The sequence below is a fragment of the Physeter macrocephalus genome, chromosome 15 (genome assembly GCF_002837175.3).
Source record: "Physeter macrocephalus isolate SW-GA chromosome 15, ASM283717v5, whole genome shotgun sequence".
In the NCBI taxonomy this organism is placed as follows: Eukaryota; Metazoa; Chordata; class Mammalia; order Artiodactyla; family Physeteridae; genus Physeter; species Physeter macrocephalus.
In genome coordinates, this window is record NC_041228.1 from 17,227,264 (window position 1) to 17,238,619 (window position 11,356).

Below are 11,356 nucleotides of genomic sequence, written 5' to 3' on the forward strand. Positions count from 1 at the left end.
TTTTATTTAATCATCAAATAAATTTGGGTCATATAAAATTGAATCTTAAGGACATGAAATAAATTTTCAAAACTGTGTACATATTAAGTAGCAGGGCCAGTATTCAAACCCAGAAAATCTAACTTCATAGCCCTCGGTCTTAATCACTCTAATATGTTTAGTATATTTAGTAGATATAATAACACTGAACCCAAAATATTGTAAAATCCAGATGCAAATTTAGGAAACTCACTGTATACAAGAATAACAGTTAATTTTTATTTTTTAACATCAAATTGGATGAATATTAAAACACATGACCTCACCTGTTTCCTACATAAATTTGCCAGTGAATGGTAGTCAAAAGCTAAATACAATCCCTTGTCAGGCAAAAGAGTTGTAAGGTCCATAAAACACAAAAATACCTTTTTCAAGTTCTCTTCTCCTATGCAAATTTACATAACTTTACAAAGTAATTTTTTCAGCAATCACAGCCCTTATAGCCAGTTTTGAAATAAATTAACTTTAGAAGCAGGTCTTTGAATTTCTGTAATATAGTGTGTTAAATCAATATTTTATAAAATATTAAGCTTATAATTTGTCTTGCCCTCTTTAAATTAATCAAACGCATTAATACTAGCAAAAATAAAGATTATGACAGAAAAAATGGTAGGCTTTTACTCCATCATTTTCTTTTCTTGGACATGTATAAAGACTTCATTTCCCAGCCTCGTTAGCTGTAAGATCAGGGTGATTTGACTGAATTCTGGATAATGAAATGGAAGTTGAAGAGTTGTGCACTAACTTCTGTGCCTGGACCTTAAAATATTCTGTGCAATCATATTTTACTTCCCTTTTGTTAAGTGATTGTGGAGACCACATGTTGCAGCCTTACAAGATGGACTCAGCCTGGAGTTACATGAGAGAAAATCACCAACAAAAGCGTACCCACACTGCATTCTAATGTGCATAAGAAATAAACTTATTATGATAAGCCAGTGCAGACTCATTGTTGCTACAAGGGAGAAAGGACTACTCAGGCTAACGCAATTGTTAATAATATTTTAATGAGACAAACTGGTTTTGGAATATTGTTAAATGTCATAAAATTATTAATGTAATTTTATCTTTATGTAATGATTTTTAAATTTATTTTTTTGCATATGTCTGATAATACACATATTACCTCAGTAGTACAAATATACGTATGTTTGGGTTGCATGATAAAGATACTTTTTCTTGATGAAGAAGCAATCAAAAACATTTGGAAGTAATTAACCTAAAATATATGTTTCATTAACACATTTTCATCACAAGCTATTTCACTATCAATAGGACACTCTTAGACGTATTATTTTCACAAATCTGATCCATATATCTAGGTCTTAAAAGACAATAAAATGAATGTCAGCTGTGTCCTACTTCCACACACCTCTCCTAATCTTCACCCACTCTTAGTTGATATAGGTCACCATACCCAAACCAATGATTTAGTAAAGTAGAGAATATCAGTGCCAAAGAATTAAACCATGGCTGAAGACAATGTCCTCTAAACACTCATATCCTTGAAGTTCTGTAATGTATAAGCATTATATCTGAGAAATAAGGACAGAAACAATAATTAAGTTTCCAAAGGAAAAAAATTAAAAACAAGTAGATGCAAATTTTCATCTTAGATATATAGGTATATCTACATACACATACATACCTAAACACATGCACACAGACACAAATGTATGATTGTATACTTATACATATATTGGGTATTCCTTTTATAGAATCAGAAAAAAAAATTTTTTTATCCTAGAGATTTTCCTACTCAAACTGAAAATAACTAGAGGTAAGATTGAAATGAACCTTAGCTGCAAGGAAAAATTGAGGGTCTTGGGTCTCATTTTCTTGAGTTAAGTCAAGAGCAATATTTGTTTCAATAGTTTGATAGAAAATTTTTGTCCTATTCAAGTTCAAAAGCCAAAGACAGTCAATATTCTACCTCTTAGCAGCCATACATCTTTCAAGAATAACTGGTAAGCTCAAAGAGACTGTCTGCTCAAGGGTTAGCTCCAGAATGTATTCATTTTGAGAACTTTGTGGCTCTTTAAAGTCTAGGATTAAAAGCAGTAGGAAGAGTGGCCTTTGAAATCTTTGAAACCGTTGACAGCTCTGAGCTCTCTGAGACCTCTTGGTCACAATAACATCTACTGAGTACACTCTTGGACATATCTCATTAGAAGCTCTCACCCTATCATCTGATCAAAAGTTTGACCTTTTAGGTCACTTTGTGAGAGTTTCAGATGTTCTTTTAAAAAGGCAAGACCAACATTTCAACACAACTAAAGCTATTTGAAAGTGTTCAGGGTATATGATGGCTCTCTCTCAACTTCAAGGAAACATCTCCTCATTAGTTTTTTTGCTTTTGCCTCATTAGTTCTCAAAGCAGTGGTGCTAGGGACTGAGTAAATGTGTTCCTTCAAAATTCTTATGTTAAAGCCCTAATCACCAATGTGATGGTATATGAAAGGAGAGCCTTTGGGAGGTAATTAGGTCATTAGGGTAGAGGTTTCAAGAATGGGATTAGTGCCCTTATAAGAAGAGACATGAGAGAAATGATCTCTCTTTCTGCCATGCAAGGATACAGCAAGAAGGTGGCCATCTGCAAACCAGGAAGAGGACTTTCAACAGACCCTGAATCTGTTGGCACCTTGACCTTGGACTTCCTAGCCTCCAAAAATTAATTCTTATTGTTTAAGCCATACAGTCTATAGCATTTTGTTATAGCAGCTAACTAACGAAGACAAATGGTGATCAAACAACCAAGCACTCTTAACATAGCAAGCTACTTTTGGATGCAAAATATGTTATAAATGTCCTAAGTTGATTGCACAGTGTTAGGAAATCAATTTTGCAATTTTCTGCCATCTTTACTTGGTAGAAATGACTCAGTTCATATCAATAAGTGTGGTGAGAGGAACTATAAATCTCCTCTTATCTCTCTTGGTCAGTGGAGTTGCCTCTTCATTAGAGAGATGGCATTTTGGTGGGATGTCATGTATTATTAGTCAATGTAGAAATTTTTATAATTCATAATGTAACTAAAGGCAGGGAAGGGACAAATGTTCTCTTGGCATAATAAGGTCATAGTTATTCTTTCATAAGTGATAAAGTTTTCACAGTAAAGTGTGTATGAATTATTTTGTTCTTTGGATTGTTTGGGAGGATTTATACTGTTTCAGAAGGAAGTGGCGAGATGTGTTTGATTTTAGGTACTCTATAAAATGCCAGATGTCACCACAAGTGCATGTTCTTCTCATATCATCTTGTTTCTATAAGAGAGCAGCAACCTGAAAGCGCTAAAATCAGAGTCTATCCCTGGCACTTATGGAACAGCTATCATTAGGCCAGAGAGGGATAGCTGAGAAAGCTATTGAAACCTAAGACTAGAGCATTTACAAGACACAAAAATGGGTTAACATGAACTGAGATTTTATTATTTGAATAAAAAAGCACAGTTCCTTAGGATCTGCCCTTTTCTGGACACACACAAAAGATAAAAAGAGGATGATGTGGTTAAAGGGAGAGAGAACTTCCAAATATTAGATAGAATGGTACAGGTAAATGTCCCAGAAGTATGTCATACCCACATTAATCTCTCTCTGTGAGGATAGAGAATAGACCAATATCGCTAAGGTGACAAGAAAAGAAGGGATGGACACATGGCTTACATAGTGCAATTTTTCTTTCCTATCTTGAATGTTTGACTGCTAAAAAAAACAAACAAACAAACAAAGAAGATTATGGTAGGTGTATTAGTTTGTCTGAACTGCCATGACAGAATACCACAGACTGGGTGGATTGAACAACAGAAATGTATTTTCTCACAATTCTGGAGGCTTGAAGTCCAAGATCAAGGTGTTGGCAGGGTTGGTTCCTGGTGAGACAGTTTTTCCTGGTTTGCAGAGGCCCACCTTCTCATTGTGTCCTCACCTGGTCTTTCCTCTGTGCACAGAGAGAGAGGTCTCTGGTGTCTCTTTCTCTTTTTATAAGGACACCAGGCCTATGGGATTAGGGCCCCACCCTTATGACCTCATTTAAACTTAATTACTTCTTTAAAGGCCCCATCTCCAAATAGAATCACATTGGTGGCTGGACTTCAACATATGAATTTTGAGGAGACATAATTAAGTCCATACAGTAGGAGATGTCATGTTTAAAAAAAAACTAAAACTTTTTCAGGATAAAAGGGTAGAATAGCAAATGAAGCCAGGGGTTAAATTATTGCAAATAAATATATTTTGTTAGGTCCTGACTAAATATATTCGTTCAACTTATTCTGAATTTTCCAATGACCAAGGCAAAGGTGTGAACAACATCAGTTATGGAGCCCACAATCTCAATAAACTCTTATTTGCTTTCAGGAGACACAAAGCTTTTCTCAGAGTCAAGGACTGAAAGATACCATTTTGATAACATCTTAAGTGTTCAAGCAAAAGCCAGTTACATAACATTGTGTCTTATTGTATCTTTCACTGGTAACTGCCAGAATAAAGACAAATCAAACATTCAGTAAAAGTGTCTCTATGAAAGGTCCACACAATGTGGGCCAAATGCATAGCTTTTGGTGATACTTTTGATAAGCTGGGTCCAGCAATTTTTATTTATATATCTAAAATAAGTAATAATGAGTAGTAGAAAATTAATTTCCATATTCTAACCTTTGCTAATCACAAAAGTATACCATTGTGCATATTTTTAACAAAAAAGAAAGACAAAAATTTCTAAATAATATGGATACAAAGAGGCTTCTTCTTCTTATGTCTGTTCTCCATCCAAATGCTCAAGGTTATTTTTATTTTACAAATTTGGGAGGGCAGTTTGAGGACGTCAGAGAAATTTGTGGCTTACTTAAACTGTATCTGAAATTGCTGAGGTTGTATAAAAAGTGAAGAAATAAACACATGGATAAAATAATTTATTACAAAAGGACTTCAGCAGGAGCAGGGATGACTACATGACCCAGCAGCCCTGTTTATAAACTAGAAGTTCCTGAACTTAACGATTGGCTTCTAAAAAGGAAATGACCATTTCTGTTAGTTTAATAAACCTCAAATTAAAATGTTATATTAATTGTTGTGTGTATTTGGAACTTCAGTACCAAATAGTTACTTACTCTAGATGGTGACATTATGCACAAGGTTGGCTTCTGGATATAACCCAGGGACCCAAGGATCTCTCTTTAACCTAAATATTAAGCCACCTCATTTGCACAAGTGGTCACTTTTTCTATCTATGAATCACCAGTTGGGGGAAAAAGTAAGAGTTGGGGCCACTAGCTCCCAGAAGCATGATTAAAATATATGTTTTTATCAGTAAGAATATGCTTTCCTAGCCTTTGAAAAATTCAGCGTCTATTTATTCAATTAGTAACCATCCCTTTAAAATGCAGGGAAAACCTTGACCATACACAGACGATGAAAAATACACAGAGTGCGTTCAAAGGAGGGTCTGTGTTTCCCCAGGCAGCAGAATGACCTGATCAGAAAATATTGAGCCCAGATGATGTATCAAGGCTCTCTTTGGTCCAATCCCAAATTTCTTTTATCTTTTTTGCTCTTCCTAAGTGAAATAGCATTTAGGAGCTAACCTGTTCAACTGATCATCTCCAGAATACACATTTAGTATTTTCTACAGTTGGAACTTTCAGGGAAAATTTGATGTTAAAGACACTTCTGTGTGCAGTGTGACCTTTGGGACTATTTTAATATTTTATTCTTATTTAATCAATATGTGTTTTCCTCTTGTTTCCTGAATGAGAATGAAGCTCCTTCAGGGGAGTTATTTGTCTCATACTTCTTTAAATTTGTTGTAAAGACGGAAATGATGTATTGCACACAGGGAACAGCATGGCCAGGAGCAACAGGCCTGGGTTTCGGGATCGATTCTAATTCTCACTCTGCTGGTCCAGTCACTAGCTATGTGATTTCTGGTCACTTATCTAACCCTCTGGAGATATAATTATTATTCTAAGAACATGCTGGGGTGTGTGGGAGAGTGCAGTTAGCTGACTGGCTACTACTGAACAAGAGGTTTAGTGCAAACGCTTGATCCTCTTTACATGGGTTTGAGGTTTGAGTGCTCTTGGCTTTGTTTGCAGAAACCTTTCTTCAGAGACGTTCAGCTTTCAATACCTTTAAGAGAATGCATTGAGAAGATTAAGGGAAGGATCACTTTTAAGCTGAGTGCAAAACCCAAAGCTCACTTAGATATCCTTGGCTTATTCCACTACTGGATACACTTATGTTCTTGGGCAAAGACAACTGTTTTTCCTGGCTCTCTTCCTCAAATATGCAGACAAATCTTCGATGGCAGCAACAGCTAGAGAAGAGTTTATAGCCAACTCTGTTAAAGGAAGTCGGTAATACAAGTCCTGTTTACTGGTGCCAAATTGCATAGTTGGTCCAATATTAGAAAAAAAGTTCAGCATCCAAGGGTTTCTATTGATCACTGTGAGTGATTTTACTCTTCTTCGAATCAAAGTTGTTTGCTGCAATGCTTCAGGTAGGGCTTGTCCACAGTAATTTTGAAAAAAATAATGAATAGAGGTCTTGTTTGTTTTTGTTTGTTTGTTTAAGGCCTACTTTTACATAGCTGGCATTACAGTGACCAACACACAGAAAGAGGGATTCTACTAAATGTACTGAAGGGGCTGCTGGAAAAGATGCAGGGACGTTAAAGATGAAAAAAATAGAACAGTGGAAGAAAGGGTAAAATTGTATACTTTATATTTGAACTCGTATAGCTAACTGATTATTAATGGTCAATCAGGGAAAAACCTTAGTTTGTGTTTTTGGGGGCCAGTCTTGCTCTTCCAGTCTTGATCTTGAAAATCCTCCCCTCCCCCACTACCATTTCAGCTGTTGTTGTCCATTGTAGCTGTCAGGGTTCTGCAATACTAGGTTAAATATTTTTATAGTAGCTTGAGATTTGATTTGTTTCTTTCTGTGACCATTATGTTGTCATGGCAAAAGTCTTGTGTAATATGAGAACCACAATTTCCATTTCACAAAGAAAATAATGATTCTTCAAGCTGACTTAAAGGACTCAACAATTTAAATGAATAGCAAGAAACCCATACTTATGTATCCCTCGAATACATTTGATTTATATATGTCTAAGGAAGTATGGCTAACTGGTATCTTACGTTATAACATATTCCCATCTCCCCAGCATTTGTCATGGAAGCATTTGTTCATTATTTCATAACATTAGTTCTTTTAACAAACTGGAGATAGTTCCATTAAGAAACTCAGAAATTTGACCAGGATTCATGGAGAAACACATTCCTTTATGCCCTGGTTTTGAAATTACTTACCAAATCAGAGTCTTTGGAATTTCCATAGCTTAAGCAATTATTGTAAAAGAAACTTAGTATACTCTCCTGATAGTCAATCCACTTTGCTTTCTGGATGAATGCAAAATTAATGTTTTTTGGTGACAAATTATCTTATTTGGAATTTACAGATGTTTTCGTCAAAAGTACTGACTACAGATTCAAAACAATAATAATTTTTTTAAAAGCAGTGTTCTTATTATGCATGGGATAACATGGTTCAAATAAAAAATGTTGCCTCTCCTTTGTTGAGGGTGTGCAGGCTTCAAAAGGGTGGATCTATTTTTTGAACAACAATTGTTTTTCCCCACAATTCTGTGGTTTGCAAGGTGGTTCTACCGGTTTTGCCTGGACTCTCTCAGACAGTTGTAACCAAATAGCAGCTGGATTAATTGGGCCGGGAGACCAAGATGACTTCATTCACATCTCTGGTAGTTGGTGATGCCTGTCAGCTGGGGTACCTCACTTCTCCTCATCTGGACTTCATCCCAAGGACCGCACAGATCAGTCGCTGCCCTTCTGTTTGTTCTCCCCATTTCCTTTCCTTCTCCATTATTTTGCAGCTCCTTATTCCTCAGGGTGCTTCAAATATTTTTTAATTTCTCTAATCCAATTCTCATATGAAGGATGTGGATATCTCATGCCTTTTTGCTCTTCTCATACTACGCTAGATCCATGTTGTTTTCTTAGCTCCTATTTTCTTTTCCCCCACTTATTTTGACAGCTTCTATCACCTTTGGGACCAGCTTGTATTTCTGTTCTGTGTCTATTCATGCTTTGGAGTGAAACTGCAAAATAGAAAAACATGGCAAATTTTACATGACTAAGTGTTTAATTTGCACAGTCCTGATTTTTGTACTATGATTCTCTGCAGAGGACTTCTATGTCCTTTAAAGGATTTTCTTTTATTTTTTATTTTTATTTTTAAAAACCAGATGCATTTCTCTATTTTATTTTGGAATATGTACTTCTTGATGTCAACTAAAAACATCCTACAGTTTCTCTGCCTTCTTTCTAGATTTTTCCTCTCTCAATAGGGAAATAAGAGCCAATTGTCCACTCCAAGAAAAGCACAACCAGATCCAAGTGAACACAGCTTCTTTAAAGGTCCTGCCAATGAACCACACTCTCTGCTGCTGTCATTTAAGCACTTTGACACCCACCTGGGGCTATTGTCACAGGTGCCTATTCTCTACTCCATTCAACTTTTAAGGGTCTACAAATGGTGTCCAGGATTCAATGTAATCAACATACTGAAAAATAAAAGAGAGTGCCCAACAGAAACAAACTCAGAGTGTATTATATCTGTCATCATGAAAGCCACATTTCTAATTATTTTACTGAGGAAGACTGAGAGCTGAAAACTTTTTTTTAAAAGATCACGTCCCTGAACAGCAAATATCATGAAAACCTCAAATCATCAAATAATAGAATTGTTAAGCACTGTATGAAAGTCCTCTTATTTGAAGTAATATTGCCCCTAATCACAAGTAAAGACAATATGAATTAGATTTGCCTCTTTGAATTAACTGTGGTGAGTTGTAAACTTACATGAGTATCTTACTTTGAACATTTTTGCTACTATTTATTTTTAAATTGTTATTGCCTGAGCTCTGTCCATTATTTCGAGTAAAGTTCATTTTTCAACTCTCAATGCAAAATTTGATGTTAATTTAAGGTTAAAATGGCATGAAGATTTAAATATAATGCCTTTTTCCTCCAAGGTCAGAATAGACTGAGGATCAGTAAAAGGGAGAAATTAAGAAACCTGACTTCATTTCAGTCTATTGCTTGGAAATAGCAAAAGGACCTCATCTGTCTTGGGAACTTTCCAAGTATTTATGTTTATTATTTCCATGAGACTTTTCCCCGAAGAGCTCTGGGATCTTATAACAATTTTCATATTTTCTAAGCACAACTAAATAAATAAATAAATTCAAACGTGTTGAGAAAAGAATATGGATAGAAGGAGATATTAAGAGTATAGGAGAAAAAATAATTAAACCAAAATAAACAAGACAAACAAGAGAGTTTGAAACTCGGTTGGGTAGTGATTGAGGATGGACACTGTCCAGTGGGGAGAGTTGAGGCTTTAGAAGTCCAGATATTTTCGAGAAAAAGTGATTCTTATTTATTTTGAAGAGGAAAAAAAATATTTTTGAGGGTAAATAGATGTAAAAGAGCTACATTCTACATTTACAAGGGATTACAAAACAGAGCAATGATGACCTTGCAAAGAATTTCTAATTTAAAATGTGTGGGGATTTCATATTTAAAAAGGCCATTATTAGTACATTTTTCTTCTCAAGTTTTTTAAAGTTCTTGAGGAATGATACAGTTATGTGGGGGAAATTTACCTCTAACAAACAAGCATCATTATGTGACCTCCTCTCAGGCCTACAGAGTGTTGAGTTAAGGAGAAGACACACTACTTATCCTACAAGAAAATTGGAAGATCTGAGCTTTGAGCTGTAATATTTCCAGATGGTTGAAATCGAAAGCAGACTTCCTCTCCTTGCCTATTCAGCCGAAGTTTTATGCAGCAGTAAATAAAACTCTTATTTGCTTCTGCCACATTTTATAGCAGAATACAGATGGATTGAGGTGAACGATTTCTTGGGGAATGATTCTCTTCTCATTGTACTTTGAAGATTGTATACTACTTCTGTCTTAAACCAGGAATACATTGCTCACAATTATAACTTCAAGAATAATATAGAATTCTGTTGGTTCATTGGCTTTTACCATCAAGACTTTTCTAAAACTTGCAGAAAATGTTCTCAATTTCTCTTTCTACAGATTGAGGCAGAAAAGCATAATGATGGTTCTTCTCCTTAAACTTTAAGTATTAAACTTGTTTTCATGGAAGTTAAAAACTCAGTACATTAATTTTCATTGTGCATACAACAATGAACACTTTTAGGAAATATAATATCCTTGGAAATCTAAATTAGACTTTAAAAAAATGTGGATTTTCTCATTAATGTGAGCGTGACCATAAAGGACACAATTGACAAATGGGTTGGGCGGTGGGGTAGTTACTTAGTTTAAAAATGTAATTTCAATTTATTTTCTGACCCATAATCTCTATCCCATTTTTGGTAGAAACTGTATTTCAGCCATGATCTTTGCTGGGTAACATTTCTGCGCCTTCCCATTATATTGAACAAAGAGAATATGTCTTGATAACTTAGACGAATTAATAGAATCAGCTTGTCAAACATCCATAGTGTATGTGAAATCTGGTTCTAGAATATGATAAAATATAATTGCTGTGTACTATACTATGTGTTCAACCCTTCCCAACCAATTTTCAAGATAAAAAATAGAATGTCATATTGTTACAGAATCATCTCAATGCTTTGTTTTTCCTCTATGCTTGCTAAAAGTGAATAAATTGTTTTCTGATCTTCAAATATACAGATGATGGGTATTATCAGGACTGTGAATTTTCCCAGATTTGTAGAACTGAGGTGCCTAATCTGGGGTGAAGCTAGAACTCAGTATGTGCCTGAGAATGGTGTTTGGAAAGAATATTGATTATACTCACTAGGGTGTAGCTATAAATATCCTCCTCTGGCAAGCAAGTGGGAGGAAGTACAGACTTGGGAGAGAGGATTGAGCATGTTAACTTCTCTGGTTCATTTCTATAAATAAATGCTAAATGTCAGTGCTGTATTTGATACTGCCCTTGGCACTTGCTATGGGCCGAATGTCTGTGTTACCCCTAAAATTCATATGTTGAAATCTTAACCCCAAAGGTGATGGTATTAAGAGGTGGAGCCTTTAGGAGCTGATGAGGTCATAAGGGTGGAGCCGTCATGAAGGGGATTAGGGTACTTATAAAAGAAGCCCCAGAGAGATTCCTCTCCTCTTCTACCTTGTGAGAACGCAGTGAAAAGATGCCATCTATGAACGAGGAGATGGGTCCTCATCAGACACTGGATCTGCTGGGTCTTGATCTTGTACTTTCCAGCCTCCAGAACTGTG